The 22,334-nt window shown below is 34.8% G+C and overlaps 1 protein-coding gene across 24 annotated transcripts in view; it reads right to left on the bottom strand.

Moving 5' to 3' along the window:
- The window catches only part of CDH18 (cadherin 18), a 543,479-nt gene that overhangs the window by 227,479 nt on the left and 293,666 nt on the right, over positions 1 to 22,334 (bottom strand). For 9 of the 24 annotated variants that reach the window (XM_083824885.1, XM_083824888.1, XM_083824905.1 and 6 more), the window contains one exon: positions 19,581 to 19,680. The exons of 11 other annotated variants lie outside the window; for them this stretch is intronic. The gene's annotated coding sequence lies outside the window, so the exon portion shown is untranslated. 4 more of the 24 variants (XM_083824911.1, XM_083824906.1, XM_083824901.1 and 1 more) reach the window with 2 other exon arrangements.

The raw sequence follows: 22,334 nt of genomic DNA, 5'->3' as shown, positions 1-22,334 counted from the left end.
GTCCTCTTCATTCTACTTCAATAGGAAAATTGGTTATCACAAGCATGCTGAAAGCTATTTTTCTTTCAGGTGGTTACAGCAAGTAACTGACAGAGAGCTTTTCTATTTCTCTGTTTCAGTATGTCTCATCTACTTATCTTACACAATGCAGATGGCATATCCAGGTCTATTCTTAAATAGATTTGTTAGAATATTAATTAGTTTCATGTCCCAGATATAAGTATCAAACCACCCTAATAACCACATACATCCTCATATTATGTTCCCTTGCTAATTCAGAAGTTTCTATTTACCCCCTTCTTCTTGCCCATTGAAACTTCCAAATAGCTCTCACCATTCTGCCTTTAACACAGCGTACAACATCCTTTTCTGACTTCCTGTAAAGGAACCAACAACTGCTAGTCAATCTGGTCAAGTATATCTATGGATTTTTTAATAATGGCAAGGAGAGAAAATTGAGAGCTTCATGATGGAGAAGAAAAAACAGACCAACAACTGCATAACTGACTGTTTTCTGAAGCACACAGAATAGTCTCATAAGAGCTATGATGGTAACAGACACATAAATGACTTTTGTGAGCTGGGGAAGAACTTGAACGGAATTCCTTTCCTATAGCACCTCATAGTCTACTGCAAATGTGCAGGGTACACAAGACAGTTGTCAAAATAACAGGAGGTAAAACCTTGGGAAGCACTCAGTTTGACACTGTAAGCTCATAAAGGTATTCCACAAACAGCTTCCAATAAAAGAATATTATAACTAATGAGAGACAGATATCTCTCTGAAATATTTGGGAGACACACACAAAAATCTCACCCCCAAAAAACACATACATGAAAAGAGGAGGCATCAAAACTTATGTTTCTGGGGTCTTAAGAAAGCAAACCTACAATGAGATTTACATAAATTCATGTTCTTTTCTAACTGAGTAACAGTGTAAGGACATTGAAAGCATGCCAAGTATGTTACATGCAAATTCTTTGCAAATGCCTTAAATGCATATATTAAGCACACCAGCAGAGTAATAATATAACATGCATGATCATGTTTTACCCTTGGGCACAATTTTAGCCCCATGAGGATGGGATCTCCCTTCTTGTGGAGAAACCTGAGGCAATGTGAACTGCAGAAATACAGCATAATCCTTGAGTTGAACTTCAAGCTGGGATTTAGACAAACTTTCTATGGCTGAGCAGGTACCAGCCCTACACAGGACAGGTGTCCATCCCTGCAGTGTTGTTGCTTCCCTAGGAGCAGGTGTGTAAGACAAGAGTGAATGATTTGGTTACTGATTCCAATTCCTTTCTATTGCAGACTAAATTTTTGTCTTAGTTATTTGTGTGGTCTCCATCTTCACAACATCAGAGTACCTTTTGGATCAGGGAACTGAATATGAAATTCATAGGGCCTCAACTTATTAGAGCATCCTTCCCCTTGTCAAGCAGGCTTGAAACAATACAGAGTGAATAACTACATGAGTCCTTCTCCACTCACTGTATCAGCAAGTAAATGTACAGAGAACAGCAAAGAAAATAAGCTGAATTATTAACTGAGCTGGAATAAATTACTTGCTCTGTATAGCAAAACAAGGGCAGGTGCTCTTTTTGGAGCAGAGCAGCGTGCTCTGCTGTGAGCTTAATAAATCAAGATGATTCTACTGAGACAGATTTAAGATTTCAGTTTTAATGTACCTACTACCAAGAACTTTGTTTATCTTATATTCTCCAAATAGTTGTATCATATTTGTCAAGGCTATTTAATTTAAATCAACTCTTCAGGAACCAGAACCACAACCAGCAAAAATCTATAACTACATGGGCAGCAACAGAGTTGCACAGCTATCAGCTTGGTATTTGTATATGAAAGTCATAATAAAAGGCTTAAAAATGGATTTGAACATAACACTGTTGCTACTTCTTTAGAAAGAAGAAAAATGTGGAGCAATACAGAGATTTGCCGAACAAACGGACCCGTGGAAAACCATGTTACTAAGGTAAACTCAATAGAAAATGAATAAATTTTGCCCAACGCTTTCTATAGAAAACTCATTATTTCCTATGTAGCAGATGATCCCCACTACAGAGGCTATTCCAGCTTATACAGTACAGTAAGCTTTTATTGCATTAACAATAGGCAATTGTAAAAAGTTATGAACCAAAGTATCTTTATCCAACTATTTATTCCAGAAAAAGCTGAAAATCTTCACCATTTATATTCTGATATAACACCAATGAAATACGTTGTTTGCATAAATTTGAATATTTTTGTTAATCTATCATTTTTAATGTACTTTTTAAAAATCATATGAGAAGTAGATACCCTTCTTCATAAATGTGTATTTTAGTTCACTGAACATTTATGCAATCATTCCAAATTCCACTATTCACGGCTCAAACCCTTACAGATGTAAATACTGCTTATCCCAGAAAATAGTCCTGTTGACTTTGACGACACTACTCATGGAACTAAAACTTCAAACAGAACTTTCACGGACAGATTTAATATGCCTATTACCAGATTTTGAATTAAATTTTGTCTTCTCTCAAATCCAATGGGAAAAAAACAATCATCTTTTTCATGATAATCTTTATCAAAATAATGTCTGGTCTACAAGTACATATTCATTCAAAATATAGAGGAAATTATTCTAGCTTCCATACTGGGGGTGCTGGTCATATCCTCATCTTAAGAGATCAATTAAATTTCTCACTGCAAACAGATGTAGCTATGAAACAAATAGCACCATATCAAACCTGTTAACTGCTTTTCATGTTTACCAGTTTATTTCAGATTTTTAAAGATCTATTCAGAAATATGTTAAAGCAATTATTTTCCTACTATTCCTACTATTCCTACTATTTCCTACTATTTTCTATTTTTAGAATAATAAAAACGTTTCAAGTGCTATCATCAATCCTTCTGTCTTATAAAAATGTTTTTGAGTTGCAAATGGTAAATATATTGTGAACAGTATGAACTTGAGTTAACACAACTGTAAGTGGTCCCTGATGACGTTAACCTTGATTATAAATGTTCATTACAGTATACACAATAGCCTAGCACCTTCTAACAATGCATCATTTCCTTTACTAAGAGACAGAAGAGCATTTGGAGAATGTCTTACTAACAAGCTCATTTCATATTTGTTTCAGTGGAAACAAGAAAGGGAATTAACACTTACACAGTGTGTGCCCAGTGTGGACATTTTCAGTGCAGTACAAATGTAACAGTGATGGAAGAACAGATGATTAGAAATCCATATATTTTATATTATATGACATACTCTCAAGATATTTTAAGACTTCATGTCCTGGTTCTAGTTAGGACAGAGTTAATTTTCCTCATAGTAGCTGGTAGGGTGCTATGTTTTGGATTAGGATGAGAAGAGCACTGATAACATGCTCATGTTTTAATTGTTGCAGAGCAGTGCTTACACCAAGCCAAGGACTTTTCAGCTTCTCGCTCTGTCCTGCCAGCGGGCAGGCTGGGGGTGCAGCAGGAGCTGGGAGGGGACAGACCCAGGACAGCTGACCCAAACTGGCCAAAGGGGTATTCCATACCATCTGACGTCATGCTAAACAATATATAGGGGTGGCTGGCCGGGGTGGGGGGCCGGCTGCTCGGGGATAGGCTGGGCGTCGGTCAGCGGGTGGTGAGCAATTGCATTGTGCATCACTTGTTTTTTACACATTATTATTATTAATACTATTATCATTAGCACTATTATTATTATTGTTATTATTATATTCCTGTCTTAATAAACTGTCTTTGTCTCAACTCACAGGCTTCACTTTCCCATTTCTCTCCCCTACTCCAGAGAGGGAGGGGGGAGGGTGAGCGAACGGCTGTGTGGTGTTTAGCTGCCGGCCGGGTTAAACCACAACACTTCATCATAACATATATGTCGTCCTTGACATACCAGTGGTGAAACATACTTCCCCTGTCAGATACAGAAGTCACTATAAAATACTGTTTTTACACTACTACATGTTCTCAGTGCTATCCAAGTCACAAAATGGTGTCAGAGATCAGAAGAGACAAGATGCCATGATAGCATACCAGCTGATACCTGTGTTCTACCTGTGCAAAATTTGGAAAACAATCATGGAGAAGTCCAAATGAATTTAACAGAAATGAAACCAATGGTTTCCTAAGTAAATACATCTCTAAAAACATATAGTGCCTTTTCTAAAATGTGTTATGTAGTTGATAAACACTCATGTTCTCAAGACCTTAGTTGTGTTTTTTTTTTCTAAATACATTTTTTACTAAATACTTTTGAGAAGAGTATATTTCACAAAAGTAGGAAGCAAGATATTTTCATGTGGCATTAACTTTCCATTACAGCTAGAAACTACTTTAATAAATCATAAATAGAAGATTTTTATTAACATATAGTAGGGGAGCAAAGAACATACATAGCTATCTTCATGTATTTCATTTAAAGAGAATATTAAGAAATATGTATTCTTTAAATGATGGCAAATAGCATTTCCAAAATGCAGGCTGAAAAAAAGGCCTTAAACATTTCAATACACTTGAAACCCATTTTATAATCTGAGAGTTTATTTTTACAAAATAAAGTTTGTAAATTTTAGTTTGTATAAGTACCCAGTTTTAGACAGTATATGGAACACAGCAGGTCAAATTAAATCCCACAAAGTACACTACTTTTTGTCTCTGTTTGCTCAAGACACATCCATCTATTTATAAAGCAGTAGCTTTACTCTCAGAAGTCTGGCAACAAAATATTTTACTGTTGAGCTACATAATTCATTGTCATTTTGCACATTAAGAAACACCGTAATACTCAAATACTTACAAGCAATACATTTAGTAGGGTGCCTGCAAAGAAGCTTATTCTGCACTCCTGAGGGAATGAAGAAAAATCAGCTCATCAGTTCATCAGCTATACAAGGTATTGGAATCAACACTATTACTCCTTGATGAAATACACAGTTCATTATCCTTTCATTCATTTTTTGCTTTACGTTGATGATAGAGTGCAGCTGATCAGTCAAAGGAACCTTTTATGCATTTACTGTAAAAATAATCTTTTTTTAAAAAATATTTATTTATTTAGACCTCCTGAATAACCAAGGTTGACATGTTTGGTTAGACTGGGTTATCCAACAACAGCTGTTGAAGCAATATTCTCTAATGCTAAAATGTTTTACCAGATGATTTACAGGGACTTTTTTTCTTTCCTTTTTTTCCCCCCGTTTCTGTTGTTGTTTTAAGTAAACTAACACATACAGTTCAGGGTTAGAAAAGAAAGCAGACAACTGTTCCTTTTCCATTAAAACTGAAAACTGATGTGATATCTTTTTGCAGAGGTCTAGTTGGAGGTACTCCATTAACAACTTCCAAAACGCAGAAGTAAAATATACAGTCACAAGGACATTTCTTTTTTTATTCACAGGGTTCTGTTCCCTTGAAAAAATAGACCACTTATGAACAAAGAAAGAAGTAACTGTTGTCAAGTATAGTGAAATCCAAAATGGATAAATTTATACATACTTAAATACAGAACATGCATCACTTTCTCCTTTGTCCTTACTCCAAATACCGGCTTATTCAAAGTAGTTGCATTAGAATCCCCACCAATGGGTTATTCAATGAAAAACTTAAATTTTCACCATAGTTTCCTCTAAACAGCGAACTTCTAAACTCGGCCACTAATGAGGAAGACAGAAAGAAAACAGCATTAATATTGTGTAGGTCACATAAATGAAATGGCATGATGTGAGTTGTGGAAAGTGGTGGTTTGGTTTTTGTTGTTGTTGTTTGTTTGTTTGTTTGTTCTTTTGATCTTAGACCTTAAAATACTGTTTTTAAAAAACAAGTAGCAAGAGATTGCTTGAAATTGTCATTTGAAAACTTCAAAGTTTTTCAAAAACCAATATTCCTATCTATAAGAACAAATTCAGATTACAGTTTTGTCAGTATTTATTCACTGAAAAAATCCTAAACTGATATCCTAAAAAAGACAAAATTCCAGCTCTTTGATTTTCACCAATACTTGTGTTCAGACCTTAACAAATACATAAATCCATTCCCTGTACACACACACAAAATCTATCACACTAGTTTATTTTTCATCCTGTATCCAGAATGAGTTTGTTGTCAGAGCTTGATTCTGAGAACTGAGTCTTTCTTTACTTGGTAGTCAGCTCATGAACTGTAGTTTCCTAGTGTGAACAGTCCTCCACCTTCTACTCAAACACAGTCTATCATTCCCACACTGAACAAACTAATACTTAAACCAAACTACCTTTGAGCTTTAGGTTGCACTCATTTGGTCTTCGGTAAGAGACTATGAGACAAAGTCTTTCATTAGTGCATTCTGGTGAGAGCTCTATGTTTTGCCTGTTATTGGGACATCGTGAAGTGACTCTTGGCTATGTGAAGATGGAATATTTGTACATAACTGTATTGAACAACAGCTGTGGAAACATCAACTTTTGTTTTTAGCTAAGAAAAAAAACTAAAATTGTTTCAGTAATACCTCCAAAAAGAATGCAATGGTTTGAGAGCAAACTGGCATTCCAAGTGATGAAAATCATGTTAGGAGAACATGATTTTCCATAAGATCCTAGTATTCTTGAGTGTCCACAAATTCTTATCCTTCTGACAGTTTCTTTCTCCTACATCCACATTCCCAACTATCACTCCCTTCACCTGTCAGGCAAAGATTACAGCAATTCTACTCCCGTTAAATGCTGAGATTCTTTCTGCAGTTAAAGAACGTGTTCTTACCGTGTTCTCACATTGTGAGGTTCTACATATGGATAAGGAATTATTTCCCAATTATCAGTATTTCCTGCAGAACAGGATTTTACTTCGGTTTCTTGATAATATATTCTAATTCTGCTTTGCAAATTACATTTTAAAAGTTGCTACATATCAGCTATTTCTCATATGCATGCATACTGTAACAGAACAAAATAATCATAATAATCCCCCAAAAGTTTCAAATAAGACCAAAAAGCAAATAACAAAATCTGCTTTCAGATGTACTAACAATTCAGAAATAGCTTCACTATTTTGTTGATGCACACTGGTATAGCATTAAATAGCATATAGTCCAGGAATGAGTCAGAAAATAATTTCCTAGCACAATTTTTTCCACTGGTGTATTAGAAGGTTTGCAAAAAACGAATCATCTAGTATACCAAATTTTACCCCATCATATATTTACATTAAATATGACAAAAAATGCATCAGTTAGAAGTCATATCCTTTGCAAACCATTTTAACTTTGAAGACTGTCTCTGATATTACTTGTGATACAATTAGCACCTTCTTTCTCAACAGCCCTAGAAAGAAACTCACGTCATAACACTGTAAGCTCAGAAATGTACAGCTTTATCATAAAAACAAAGTGAAAATAACTCAAGTAGTTTCCTGATTGTGGGATAGTTAGTAGAAGGTGTTATCACACAGCAGTCTTTCCCCCTAGAAACAGTACTTATTTTTGTAAAATTTAAAGAAAACTTTACATCTTTGAGACTTCTAACCATCTGTGGAAATTGGCAAGAACTGGCCAATGGTTTAAAAAGTTGTTAGCAGTGGAGGAGTGCAGAATAACACATATACATACATACACAGACAGTATCTATTATTAGATTGAGCTCCTTTTCCTTTACATGCTGCAGCAGTGTACTAATGTCAGAGATATTTAAATAGACATCCCAGACCGTCTTTACTGTCTAAAATTTATCTTAGCTGGACAGAACCCAGAATATGGTATACATCATGTATGAATATTAAACACATAACTAAACTTTAGAATATTATATCTAAAAAAATGGTAAAAGTATCCTCCTGGTGGCAACCTGTAAAGGAAGCATTTATAAGTGAGACGCCTTTTTCTATTTTGGAACTTACAGAAACAATGTCTATTAAAACATGTACACAAAGTTAGATTTCTGAAGAAAAACATGAAATCATTCAATACTCAGAATTTCCACTGTGAAGAATGTGTCAAGACTTTTATATCTGTTTATTCTAAATGTCAGTGTGTCCAAATTCAACCTTAAGATGCATCAACTCTGTCTAAAATGAGACTAGAAATATACATACAATGACACTAGGAAGATGCAAAAGATACAACCTGCACTGCAATTAAAATAACTTTATATTGGCATATGGAAATAATTATTAACAAGTAAAATACAAAGGTTACAAGAAACAAAACCACTGCTAACACGAGAGCTAGTTCAGGTGTGTTGTCCTCTCCTTAAAGAAGCTGAAAATAAAGGCCATTATAATTTATCTCAGCTCAGGTATCACCCAAACACTGATACAAGGTTTTTATGGCAGAATGATGCATACTGTGAGTAAGGTATCCATAATCACATTGGCTGAATCAGAACTGAGGTCAGGTTTGTTGGATTCATTCCCTTTACTAATAGAACACCCCTCCTGTCTACAGTAAATACTACCTGATGGTTATATGTGCAAAGTGATCAGAGTATCCTAAACAAGGCCAAACTCAATGAAGATTGAGAATGACTAGTACTTAAAACAGTCTGTTACCTATCCAGTAATTAAGACCTGATCATGATCTTTGCTATGCACAAACTGCTTCTAATAAACAACATTTGGAACTGGGACATCCAGAAAATATATATTCAAGTCCGTGCCAAGAAGTTGTACAATCCTGCAAGTTCCACTGGTAGAAGAAATGCTATATGAAATTGTATTTCAGCTACTGCAAAAAGAGTTAAACAGCTGTTATTATCTAAATTACTTTCTTTATTAGGCAATACACACCCCATAAATTTTATACAGCTAATTGAGCAAACAGTACATGCTACTTCAAGTGATAATTATGCCTGAGATGTTAGAAGTTTCTCCATTCCAGACTATTTGACTGATTGTCTCCTTTAATAGTGTCTCCGGTGTCTCCTTTAATAGAGGGGAATCACACAAAATTCAACACTAACATATATATATATACATACAGTGTGCATGTATAATATTAGCATATCTATAAAAATAACAAACTTTGTTGTTCTTTAATTGCCAGGACAAATGTAAGATCACAGTGTAAAGGGATTGCCATTTTCCTGTTTCTTGGCAGTAATGTATAGAAACAAATTATATGTACATGGCATCATATTATTGACAGCACCCTTTATAAATATATAAACAGAGCAAACATCATTAGAATGCAATAATTTAAAATTTGTGAAGAACTACAGTATTTGAAGTATGTAACTTACTCCTCATAATTCAAATGTACATAATGATGTGCAATAGTATGTCTGAGATAAATTAGCATTCATAGAGTAAAAAAAGAAAAAAGAAAAGCAACTAGTTCTATATAGGTTCATCAGTCATAGACTAACAACTCAGGTTCATAACCACAATACAGCCTTTTCCCAAACTTCTTTAGTCAGTAGTCACTGCTTATCTCATTTTTTAAGAGATATGGAAAAAGGAAAGCAGTATCTTCAAATAAAATAACTTTATAAAAGGTGTTTTGATATGCCTAGCCTTTAAAATAAAACAAACTAAAGGTTTGTTGGATCCCCAGATTCTGTAGGAGTTCAGTTAGCACAACTTGTCAGGAATTCTAGGTTTAATTAGTACTTGGAAAGGAGACTTCTTTTGCAAATGCCAATTCAGTCATAGTTTGTCTGCTCTCAGTGAGATACTGTTCTTTTTAATAAACTGTCAGCATGACAGGGACATATCTAAAAAACTTGCAGAAATAGCTACTAATGCAGAGTTCACTGAATAAAGAGGATACCCCTCACACTCTAAATGATTTCTAGTTTACTTTTTAATTTTCCACCCCTGAAAACTGATATAATTTGGAAACCTCATCTGCTAGAGAATCTTCCTTCATATTTTTTCCTGCAACTGTATTTGTCGTGATCATGAGCTTTTCAGATGAGAAAAAAACTCCAGTCTGTGTGGAATAAAAAAAAAAAAAAAGGCAAAAAAAACAACAACAAAGGATATTTAATGTGAAAGATCTTCTGAAAAATCACTTCCTTCCCAGACTGGACACAACACAAATCTCTTTTCCCAAGCATAATGGATGGAGAGAATGGAGAAAAGTGACTTTGAAAAGGTATAAATTAAGCATTTTCATTACAATGTACTCCACTGTCTCATCCCCAGTAGTAATGCAGTACTATACAGTAACATAGCCCAAAGCATATCATTCAATACAAACTCAGTATTTTTTCATAATTCACTGACCCTTCAAGCTTGTCCCTCAATTATTACATGCACAATCCATGACCAGAGGCAATAAAACAATGAAACATTTTCTATTAATTAATAAAAACCCAAACAATTAACTTTGCACCATCATCTCAGCCATTTCTCTGAGTATTACAAAGATCTGCAGTTTCTTCCCTGAAGTTACCATCTCTCTAGAAGGACAATTTTCCTCATGCTCCCAGCCCTTGCTAGACCACAGAAAGAAAGCCGAATTCTCCCTCTTCCATTCTCTTCACTTACAATTTCACTCTTCTCTACTTTTTCTCTTCCATTGAGCAGCATTACATTCAACTTCCATCTTAGTATCTATCTAAAGCCAGCCTCCGCTATCTAGTTGATAAATTTCGAAACAAATCTCCAAACTTTCTCTCATGCCATACCTCACATTCACAATTGCTCCATAAACATTAATTCTCGGGTGTAAATCTCTCCTTTACCACCATGATAAAGATGTAATCCTTAAGTATCATACTGACAAACACATTTTATTTTCTGTTAGTCCTGATTCTATCAGCAATCATTTGCTGTTCACACAACCTTGCCAGTGATTTGGTCTCACTCAAATTTTAATTTTAAACTCAAGAGAATTAGAATTTTAAATTTTTAGAACTATGTGCTGGAATTATGACAATAATATCAAAACAAAATGAAAGCATCCACAAGACCCAAATTATTTTTTTAGATTGCATTTTATCTTCATTGCAAAATAAAAGCTAATAAATGAGTCAATGTAGCACACAAAAATGAAAGCATCAAGAAATTCCATGCAAGGCATAATTCATTTTACAAAGTTTCAAGTTTTCAAAAATCTTATTAGCACTACTGTTTATGAATAGTGACACCATAAGTCATATTTCAGTAATTTTACCATAATTCAGTAATTTTAATACTAAGAGGGTGTGAGGCCAAATTTGCTGTAAACTTACTCAGACTTCAAAATTCAGCTAGCATTTTTTTTTATGAAGTCATTATGAGCTGTGTCTTTCACAAACTTTATAAAAATATCTTTTTAGTAACTCCATGAAAGAATATTTACTGAGTGATGGACTCCACAGCATGAAAAACTTAACCAACTGAATGAGTTTAAAATCCTAAATATTGATTTCTCCTGATTTTGAAAACATGGTAACATATGCGTGCAGACATTTCTAACCTTATAACTTCCCAAGTAGGCCTACTGGAAAAGGAAGGATAGAAACCTGTAACTTCACATCCCCATCATTGAAACGTGAAAGCACAGCTCAAAGGTACTGACAGAGTCCTTGGAAGACATTATTTGGATTCTCTTTAGATGGCCAGTAGCATCCTGGGTTACATTAGGAAAAGCACCTCTGTCAGTTTTAACCTCAGCACTGCTGAACTTTAGAGGTCCCTTCGACACAAACCACTCTACAAATCTACGATAATTCTATTTCTAGGCAGCCACACACACAGCAACACACAAGTAATTATATTTAAATAGCAAATGCAGTAACATTAGACTATAATGAACCATGACACAAAGCAATTCCAACAAAAACTTTAACAAAAAATTCTATCAGTGCAATACCCAGCCTCATGCATTACCCTTACTATGGCCTGTAGGTGGTATCATAATGCCAATAATATATGAAAGAATAATAAAGGCCATAAAGCAAAAGACAACAAAAAGTTCATTTTTTCTGGGTCAGTTGACTGTCTGTGAGAGTGCAGATGCAAGAGTGTATGAATGCAATTTTTCACACTGTATTTGAGATTTCTTCTATCCCTACTACACCTCTACATGCTTCCAAGTAATAATGAGTCAATGTTTATGAATATGCAATACAGTAAGAGAAAGAGGAAAAACAAAGTTTCTTCAGTTTTACCAGAATCCAGGTAACATTTCTCTGAGCTTTGTTGGTACATGTCAGAAGTCTTTCAAGCCTCACAGATAAGGTTTTAGAAGTGTACATCTGCACAATACTTAATTAATTAGCTCATGCCTTTAGTATAATTCGCCTGTTAAACATTATGGAGCACTTGCAGTGAGACTGATGAACACTACCCCAGCCTAAAAGGAAAAGAACAATCATTCTAATCAGCCTGACTCTTCAGAAGAGAAACTTTCCTAAGGAAAAATACAACCTACAGTCTCAAGAAACCTGACTAGCTGACAGCCTGACTTATGAATTCTCCTCTACATTCTACCAGCTCAAACTCACCCTTGTAGCTCTTCCCCTACCTCTCTAGAAGACATAGATTGCATTTTTATCAGGTGAATATAAAGTCTGATTTACAGTTCAGTCAGAAAGGGTAAGTGATATAACAAAGACAGTATGTCAAATAAAGTGGGCAAGCAGTGAAGATGGCCAGAATTGTAGCTGGATATATCTAACATTTTTTGTGACTAAACATTCTTTTTAGTGTAAATAAGTCTATAAATTAACATTTCCACATATGAAATTCCATGCAGTTGTTGACATAATTTAATACTACCTCTTATTACTGTACCAAACAAAAACAGCCAATAGGTTCAGAAGTTGCTTTAAGATTCCATGCAAATTCTAGACTGTTGAACTGCATAAAATCTGCACATTTCTGACTTTTCTGATCATGAACATACTCATTTTCAACTAGTTTTACTAGTCAGGATGGACAAGAAAATTCCATATATTTCCATGACTAACATTTTTAAGCATGTGAATCTACAATAATAGCTTTATGTTCTTACAGTTTTATTACAAAGCCACTTCAAAGCTGACTTGTTTTCCCTTTCCCTCTCAGGGGAAAAAAAAAAAGAAAAAAAATTAAAAAAAGACAACTTGCTTAGGTTATCACTTACAGGCATTCTTGTACAAGTGGACACTCTGAGTTATCACAGCAGTGCAAGTTATGTACTTATTTTCTGTCCTCATGTATCTACAGAAACACTGCATCTCAGACACCATTTTGTGGTAAGAACAGATGACGAATGACATGTAATGCCAACACCTTTCCATATGGTATTTGCCAGAAAAAGACATGCTTTATTTATGTGGAAAATATACACAGACTAGACTATTTTCAGCACTGGCGATCAATGGGGCTGAGAAAAGCTACATGCTTTACAGGGTAAATCATAATTAGTAGAAGACCTTGCTGACAATATGTAAGATAATTAGGCAATGAGAAGAATAAAAACTATATTAAAAAAATACAAATTAAGGCATACCAAAAATGAGCTTCAGAAGCAAAAGTCACAAACATACAGTGGTTAACAGAGATGATTCTCAATGTTGGACATATGACTATAATTTTGCACAAGGTGGCCTCAAAAGAAAAAATTCAGATCTTACTTTAAAATGTAGGAGATATCTTTTTAATACAGGATGAAATAAAAATGTAAAAACACCTAGCAGTTCAAGTACACGTGAAATAAAACCGAAAAATTATTCTTTGCAACAAGTTTTAAACATATGAACGCATCATCACATTTCTGAGAAGATATAAACCAGTACATGTTTTACAGGTTAGGTAACAATATACTAGCAAACCAGATAACTGCTTAAAAGGCAACAAACTGAATCCTTTCCAAACTTCAACTAGTAAATCATCTTGGGATATAAAATGTTTCTCACTCTTCAAAAATGAAGGCAAGGTGCAACTTGAAATGTGTTTCTGTGGCTGTACAGTATGAACCAGTTCGCTGTAATCCGGAAGAGCTTTATTTCTGACATACACTCAAGCAGAGATAGGAAACATCACAAACCATGGCAAGTTACAGTAGTATATGTTGAACATCTGAATAACTTCATTACATATGTGTTGACTGCATTTCTTTCTATATTTAGGTTTGTTTACCTGATGGAGTAAAACTATACAATGAACAAACAGTGCATAAAATTACAGAAGTGTCAACATATGCTACTAGATTGCATCACAGCAGCATGACATCAACAGCTGAGTGCTCAGCTAGGTGCCTGCTGGCTGTCACTAAGGCTCAACTGAAATACACTCAGCTTTGTACACATCAGCTGTTTCCTTTCTTTCATAAAATTAAAATGACCAATAGGAACATTCACAGCTGACATCACTCATAAATAAACCTCAATAAACCATAAGCTATGATCTTTTAATGGAATATTTAAATACTTAGAAAATAAAAGCACAAACAAGTAAGAATCTGCTCTACAGAGGATCATAAAGCTGTAACACTCCAGTAACAATCTCTTACTTTTGTTATCAGTTAGTTACAAAGTAAAGACTATCAGGACTCACCAAAATTCCTTTAATGATATCAGAAAACAATATACAATTTATTTCATAGTGGACTTTGAGTATACTAAGTGAAAGAGCTCCTTTTAAAAATAACATTAATACACTGGCTCTAGATTTGATATTTTTTTTCTGTATGAAGGTGGATAAAGCTATGGATTTCCATGTACTTCCAGTTCAAATTTCAACCAGCTGAAGTACTCAAAGCAGGCAACACTTCAGAGTGGCAATGGGTCAGTGAAAGAAAGTCATTAGATCTACATCTATGTTTGTATCAGAAAGCATTTTGAGTAAAGCCAGTCATGCAAACCAGAAGCAACACATAGTTAACCAATGTAAATACCTGCTAATTTAACTGTATTTTGCAATGAAGATTTTTTCTCCTCAATGTGACTATGGAACTAGGAAATAAAAATACAGCTTTGACTTGCAAATCAAGATGTTGCATTCCACAATATTAGTTCAAATTCCTTGTTTAGAAATATCTAACCAATTTACAATGAAAATAGCCTTTATTTAGTTCCTTAATGAGAACTTATGTAAATCCTAAAGTTACTGCTAGGTGCTAATTACTTGAAAATACAGCTTGAAGACCTCTGAAAAACTGATCACACAACTGGGCTGAATCTCCCAGGCCCAGATTCTCTCTACATTTGTCACCATGCACTGGTCTTTGACTAACCACTTTACAGTGGAGATTACATCTCCTCTTTAAAGGAGATTTGTAAATGGAAAATTATCCTCGTAATACTTAAATATTTAATATCACTTATTAATATACAGTAGGAATCCCACTCGTTTCTTCTGAAATCACCAAGAGGTTGTGCTTAAAAAAAAATGCTTATAACACAAGAAGCGTTTCATACAGTTACCAAGAAATAAGTTGTGTACTGATCTTTTCTTTGGAAAAGATTTGCATAGCAGGTCCTAAGGCCTACTCAAAAATGCTAACTAAAATACTAGAATGTCATGCCAAAGCTTTATTCCTTACGAAATTGGTTATTTTTTTCAGTTATGACTAAAACAACTTAAGACATAACCAGACAAATATTGTAGCGAGTTCCTAAGATAATTACTGAGTATAATGTACTACAAAAAGAATTCTATGTCTGCATAAAATTGCTTCTTTGCAGCAGTGAGCATGCACACTGAGAACAGTTCGTTTTCCTTCTTTACTTCCTTTGAATCCCTACTTGCTGTTACAGATACAGTATATAATGACATAATTGGTAAATATTCCCTAAGTTTAAGATTGAGATATTTCTCTTTTTTTATTCTTCATACAGCATCAAATTTCAAGAATTTGGGGAATTTGATTTTCCTCCAGTGCTAGCCTTAATCAATAATTTTTTTTTTCTTTAAAATATACTGCACCCCTAGAATATTGAAATGTACCAAGTACAAACTAAGTCCTAGTTCAAGTGCTAGTAAAAAGAGTTACATTTCTTCTTTATGAACACTTTGACCAAGCAATGATGTCCGAGGAATTTAGTATTTGTTTAAGCTCTGGAAGCTTCTACAGAAATGTAAAAACCTCTCTCTCAGTTCCAAATATTCAGGCATGTTTTGCCACATGCCTTTACATCCTCTTAATGGTCACTGGAAAGCATTTTTTTTCCATTGCTAATATTTGTATATAAGTTCTTAAACCAACCTACGTGAAGTCTGTTACCTTTGAAAACTCTAGAAAGCATGCTGGAAATCCCTACTTGTGGTAACCTCTAATTGCTTCAAACCCAAGCCAGGGCAACATACTCAGCAAATCAAGGACTTTTTATGTTTTGTTTTGTTTATGCTTTTTTAATTACAAAAAAAAAAAAACTTACATTAAAAGTGATTTGAGTGTCCTTGTAAAATAATTAAATAAATAAATGTTTAACCTGCTTTGACACAGCTAAATCTGAACTAGATCCAGCTGAGTTGCTTTAGGTTCTTGCTATATGCTAGGTTGCACTCTCCAGAGAAAACTCTGTCATGGTGGAGCGCTGCTAGTTTTCACAGCCAAATTCCACTTTGGAGTTAGACCCAACAGACCTAATTTCTTTCCCTTAATGCACTCTTCAAAATAGCTTTTAACCTATCCAGAAGACATTTTTGACATCTTGAAATTTTTCACCGTTTGGCATTAAGCATTGTTTCCCCTCTTCAGATGTTACTTTGTCAGACAAGGTTAGCCTACAATAGCAATCAGCCACCTCAGGACCTGGGATAATAGAAAGTGGGAAAAACCTTCTGAAGATATAATGACAAAAAGATGTCCCAGGGGAAAAAAATAATCAAAGATTTTCGTATTATTTTTCCAAGAGTTTAGTTACTAAACCACCTATACCTCAAAAACCATCCATTTGAGAAGAAAATATGACCTTACACTCTGTGTGCCTTTTATCTTGGTCATGCTTTGTGGATACTTTTATTAGATTTAACAACTGAACCTTCCCATTTCATGTCAAATATGTCACATATATTGTAAGGAAAGAAGCAACAGTATCATGACTTAGATACTCTTTCAGCCTTTGCCGCCTATGTGCCAGCAGGTTACCCCATTCTGATTCTCCGCACGTTCATTTGGATGCCCAGCTTTACAGACCCAGCTGTCCCTCCACTGGAATGGAATTAGTCATAGTATAGGAAATTAAGTATCTGTGAAAGAGATCAGAGCCTAAATCTTCCTCCCTTTGGAATTTTCAGTAAGGCTCTAGCACTAGACAAACACACTCAGTAACCACTTCGAGATTTTCTTTTTAAAGATTTCCCTGTTAGGAAACTTAATGTGATGTGTATATTAAACTTTCAGTGATTACAGTGACTGCAAAATATTTGTGTTGTGAAAAACTGTAAACTAAGTAAAAACAAGAAGTGCTGGAGCTAACTAAGGTGAGGAATTGGTCTGATCCAGTAAAGAATTCTCCTACAATTTCATCAGTTCCAAGTAATTATCAGCATCTACTCACAAAATGAAAGAAACCAGAACAGTCTCTCTAAACAGTCTAATATGTAGGTTGTAACCCTTGTTTTTCCTTAAATAACTTGACTGCTACATCGAGCTACAAAACCATGTTGATTACATTGTTTAATGAGTCGACTCCAGGCCTATTAGAACATGGGAACCATGTACAGGAGCTTTTTACTCCTCTTTGGATCTATAGCAAATCATTAGATATATGAAGAATGTAAATAAAAGGGCTCTTATTAAAAATTAAAAAAAAAATAGGAATCTAGTGAGATATGAACAGTGCAGAGCCTGTGTCTTTTCACGTGGTTGCTTTTCTGGGAGTTTACCAGAAAGTACTTAAGTGAGCACATATAACCCCACAGACGCATGCAAACATACATCCATCTAAATTTACACTCTTGACTTCCAAAGCAAGTTTGCATTTCAGAAAGGTATGCCAAAGAACATTTAGCCATATTGCCACTACAACAGTACTGGAAACAACTGTGATCAATGCCTCAAAACATCCACTGTAACATTTGGCTGAAAGATTTTTGAGAAGAAAAATAAATAAATCCTTAGACACAATGGACATTTCAACAACTGTACTACGTGCAGACCTAATCATGACTTTTGACAGTAACAACAAGGGCCTTCAGGTACTAGGAAATACTTGAAAGAATTCCAAAAATTGCCAGGAGAAAGATTTCTGCTCATGTTCACAACTTATTTCTGGGTTATACTCTGTACAATAGTTTTGCCTTCACTGATGTTGCATCAGGCAGTAATCAGCAAAATTTCTGGCTCATTATCTTCAGAGTTAATTTCAGTGGGTACTGCTTAATGAGCAGTGTTCATTCCCCCCATTCTTTAAGTTAAAATTGAGCATTTAAAATAAAAACTAATCTCACACTGAGACATCCCTGACAGCTCTCTCAAAGGATAAAAATCTATTGTTAAGATTTGGAAAACTTGCATTTCAGGCCAATCACAATAAGAAAAGAGGGAAGAAAAAAGAAAGTCTAGAAAAAAATAAAAATAAAAATATAATAAAATCAATGGCATATCTTGATAGTTTTCCATCCATCTTTTCACACTTGTAACACTACCGAGTTCTTACTAGGTATCTTTCTGGCTGACAGGGAGTTAAGTGAAAAAGTTACCATCCATGGTCTGTCCCAGTTGCTCATTAACATCATCTTTCTTTGCATGTTGCTGCCTCCACAGATCCATTACCTTACTACATGCATACCTATTCCTAGTGCCAGCCAAAATGTCTAGTATCACATTGAACTTGGTTTTTAAATGCAGGTTATTAATATTAAATAATAATATTAAATCAGGTTAAGGAGAGGCAACAGGTGCAACTCTACTGTCAGACACGAGGACATTGTAATTTATTGCAAGATGTGGTGAAGAGCAGCTGAGGTAGGCTTGCAGCTGTAAGCTTTTCAACATGCTCAGCTGCAACCAAGATGGCATCTCTGGTCACAGCCTTAAAGTTTTGCAAGATGAGAGGAAGAAGTGGCATAATACCACAAACACAACAATGATCTTTATTAGAGATTGACTATGGCTTTAAGACAAAACTTTGTCCCTCAGAACTTAAGAAAAGAACAAAACTCGGTAGTTTTCTATGTTATCTGACATTTATGGAATACCCAAGACATTAAAAATACTAAACCAGAAGAATTCTCACAGGACAGGTGTGGGCACTTAATGAAACTATATTCTTACAAGGCAAGATGTATTCTGTGAGTGGTCAGATTCATACAAGGAAGTAGCTGAAACAAAGCTCTTACCAAACCCAGTAGTATTTAGAATTTGCTACACAACCAAGAGAAGAGAGGGTTCCTTAAGGAGATGGTCCAGGCAATTTTACCTTGGGGCTTCCAAATTCTTCCCCTTCTTTGGCCATCTTACAGCTACAACAGCCTACTCCAGTGCTGCTGAGCTAGACACATGGTAAAGCCTGTGTCTAAGAGTCCATTTGTTGCCAACTCCCACAAACCCAGTGGTGAAAATCAGGTAGTGGTTTAGCCCGTTTGGATGAGTACCTAACCAAGACCAACTAGTCAATTCAAGTAAATATCGCCACAAGAAGCAGATAAATACAAATAAAGCAAATAAATAGCTATACAAGAAGCAAAAATTGTTCTGCTGCAATGAGTAAAGAAACACTGAATTCACTTTGTTTTCTCAACTCCAGACCATTGCTCTACCCAGCAGATTGTATCTCTCCTCTCCGCTTATTTCAAATAAAATTCATGTTCTGCTCATTTCACAACACCTACAAAAAAAAAAAAAAAAAAAGAGGATTTTACAGAGATACCACAGGATGCAATTGTTTAATAAAGTTCCTTTTCTGTAACTGGATTAGGAGGTGTTTGCAGGCCTGGTTCTATATAGGAGATCATAAATTTCAGAAGGGAATATCAAAGGCATTTACCAAACCACATCACTGCAATGCTAACTCTGCATCTTTAACCCTTCAAATTATAAAAAACACAGGTAGTCACTAATAAAAACCAGAGACATGCTATTTTTTCTTTCTCCACTGTCAGTAATCAGTAATAAATTCAAATATATGACCCATTGTTTTCATGGAAAAGAAAGAAAAAGAGTGAAGTATTTACTTCCATAATTTGTCAGGACAGAACACCCTCTAATTTGATTTGTATGCCAGAAGAAAAATCCAAGTTACCCTCCCAATAAAAATAAAATAATAAAAAAAAGAAAAAGAAAAAGAAAAAAGAAAAATAAAATAAAATAAAATAAAATAAAATAAAATAAAATAAAATAAAATAAAATAAAATAAAATAAAATAAAATAAAAGGAGGGGTGAAGGGGGTCTAGAAGACACTGAAATAACAAATGATACAGTATTCTTTCTGCTTTTAAGAAAAAGAAACATTTGACTATTTTCAAGCAGCTGGCCAGAGCTGGCAGTTGACCTCAGTTATGACTCCATCAGGTGCCATGGGACATATTCAACACTGTTTGAGAGAAGATGAAAAACAGTAGTCCATGCAAATCATAAAAGAAATTAATTTCACTAAACTGACACCAAGCATTTCCCGGCTAAGAATACATCTCACATTCCTGATAAAGAAAATTTAAAACATTAAAACTCAATGAAGAAGTCAACTTAGCACAACAATTAAAAAGTACCGTGGTTTTAAAAACACACTCCTGCAGAACTGAAAGCAGACAAACAAATAATATGGTATTATCCTTCCCAAAAAGGATCACAAGCAATCAAAAAGATGGTGTCTTTGTTAACGTAACGTACACATTGTTTTCTGTGTACATCTGCAAGAGACCTATTTTTCCACGCCACTTAGCACATGCTATGGGGATATAATATTAAGGTTGTTTGAGATTTCTCCCAAGGTTACACATTGCACTATGCATGTAGCATTTACTTAGGATTATCAAATGCAGCTGCATCAGATATTAGGAAAACATTAAACATACCCAGAAGTGAAGCAGCATACTCAGTCCTTCAGGGTGGCTGCCTCTTCCTTTTGCTTAATGCCAGCTAGGCCCCAACTCACTGAGAAAATTACTACAGAATAATATTTACTTATAGGCCATGCTGTAAGTTAATGTCCTCAAGTGTCCTGGCACGCAGCGTGATTTCTTTTAAATTCAGGGAAATCAGAAGGAGGACTTTAAATTCTCTTCTACTAATTAAGAGGGTTATCTTGTATTAAGGTATTTTGTTAAGCACGTAAATAAGCGTTTTCTCATCGTTACTTTCTAGAATGTTCTGTTTTGTTCATCTGAATTATTTCACTGCGTGGGGCTTCTCGTTCCTTCCTTCAGATACTGCTACTGCCAAACAGATCTTTGGTCTTCTTGGTAAACAGACTCCATTTTCTGTATCTTGACCCAAAACGCATAAACATTTTGTTTCGCCCTCATAGGTTCATCATCTCCTCTGGCTTTAAGGACTTCAAATGCTATAAATCAATTGTGCTTTTGACATGAGGATAAGCAAGCACTACTTATCCTTCTTATGCCTCCAATTCTTAAAATTTCTGTTGAATAATGCTCTCACCTCCCCACAAATGCTCCTAACTCTCTACAGAAATATGTATCTCTGGAAAAAGAGGACTTGACTTCATAGTCAGTGCAAGAAAAAAAATGTATCCTCCAAGACCAAGGCATTTAACCTGTTTTAGGAACTTCAGGAGGACAGTTTTCTGTTCTGACAATTTCTCTTCCCCTGCGAAAACAGCAAAGGGAGCCTGTTTGACTGTCTCATTCTAATTTGGTTTCAACAATTACTAGAGTTTGGATAGGACATTCACATCCAAGATGACTAGAAATGAGCACAACCCATATTATATTGTCACACCAAGTACTTTTTTTTGTTTTGTGAAGTGACAAAAAATTGAAGGGTGTAAAACAACTTCAATCATTTTGTCCACCTCATTGTCCAAATGATTCTGTGAATTTACTCACATATTTTTTGAGATTGTTTTTTTCCTATTTTTTCTTCATACCTCATTACTGCTATTTCAGAATAAAATTTGTGGGTACTTTCTAATATGAACAGAACTTCATATTGTATCTTACTGTCCCTATTACAGAAGTTTTCCTTTGAAAATAGCTTTATTGTACATGTACAGCTTTCAAATAAGAAAAAAGAATATTTATTAGATTCTGTGCCTTCCCATGTCAAGACTACTAATGAAGCATATTGCTAAAGATTTAGACTTATATTTTATACCTGTGAAATTACTACATAACTCCACAGAACTCATCACATCGTTATTTTTGAAAATAGCAAACGATAAAGTAAAAACTTACTGTAAATAGGATTGCTGACCAGAAAAAAAAAAAATAATAACAGAGGCAAAATTTAGGTTGAAAGGAACTTTCATGATCCTCCTCTTGTTTTGGGGGACTGCAAAATGGTCCAATTTCAGGTGCTGA

Source organism: Anser anser (assembly GCF_964211835.1).
Source record: "Anser anser genome assembly, chromosome: 2".
Taxonomy (NCBI): domain Eukaryota; kingdom Metazoa; phylum Chordata; class Aves; order Anseriformes; family Anatidae; genus Anser; species Anser anser.
This window is presented reverse-complemented; position numbering and strand designations above follow the sequence as displayed.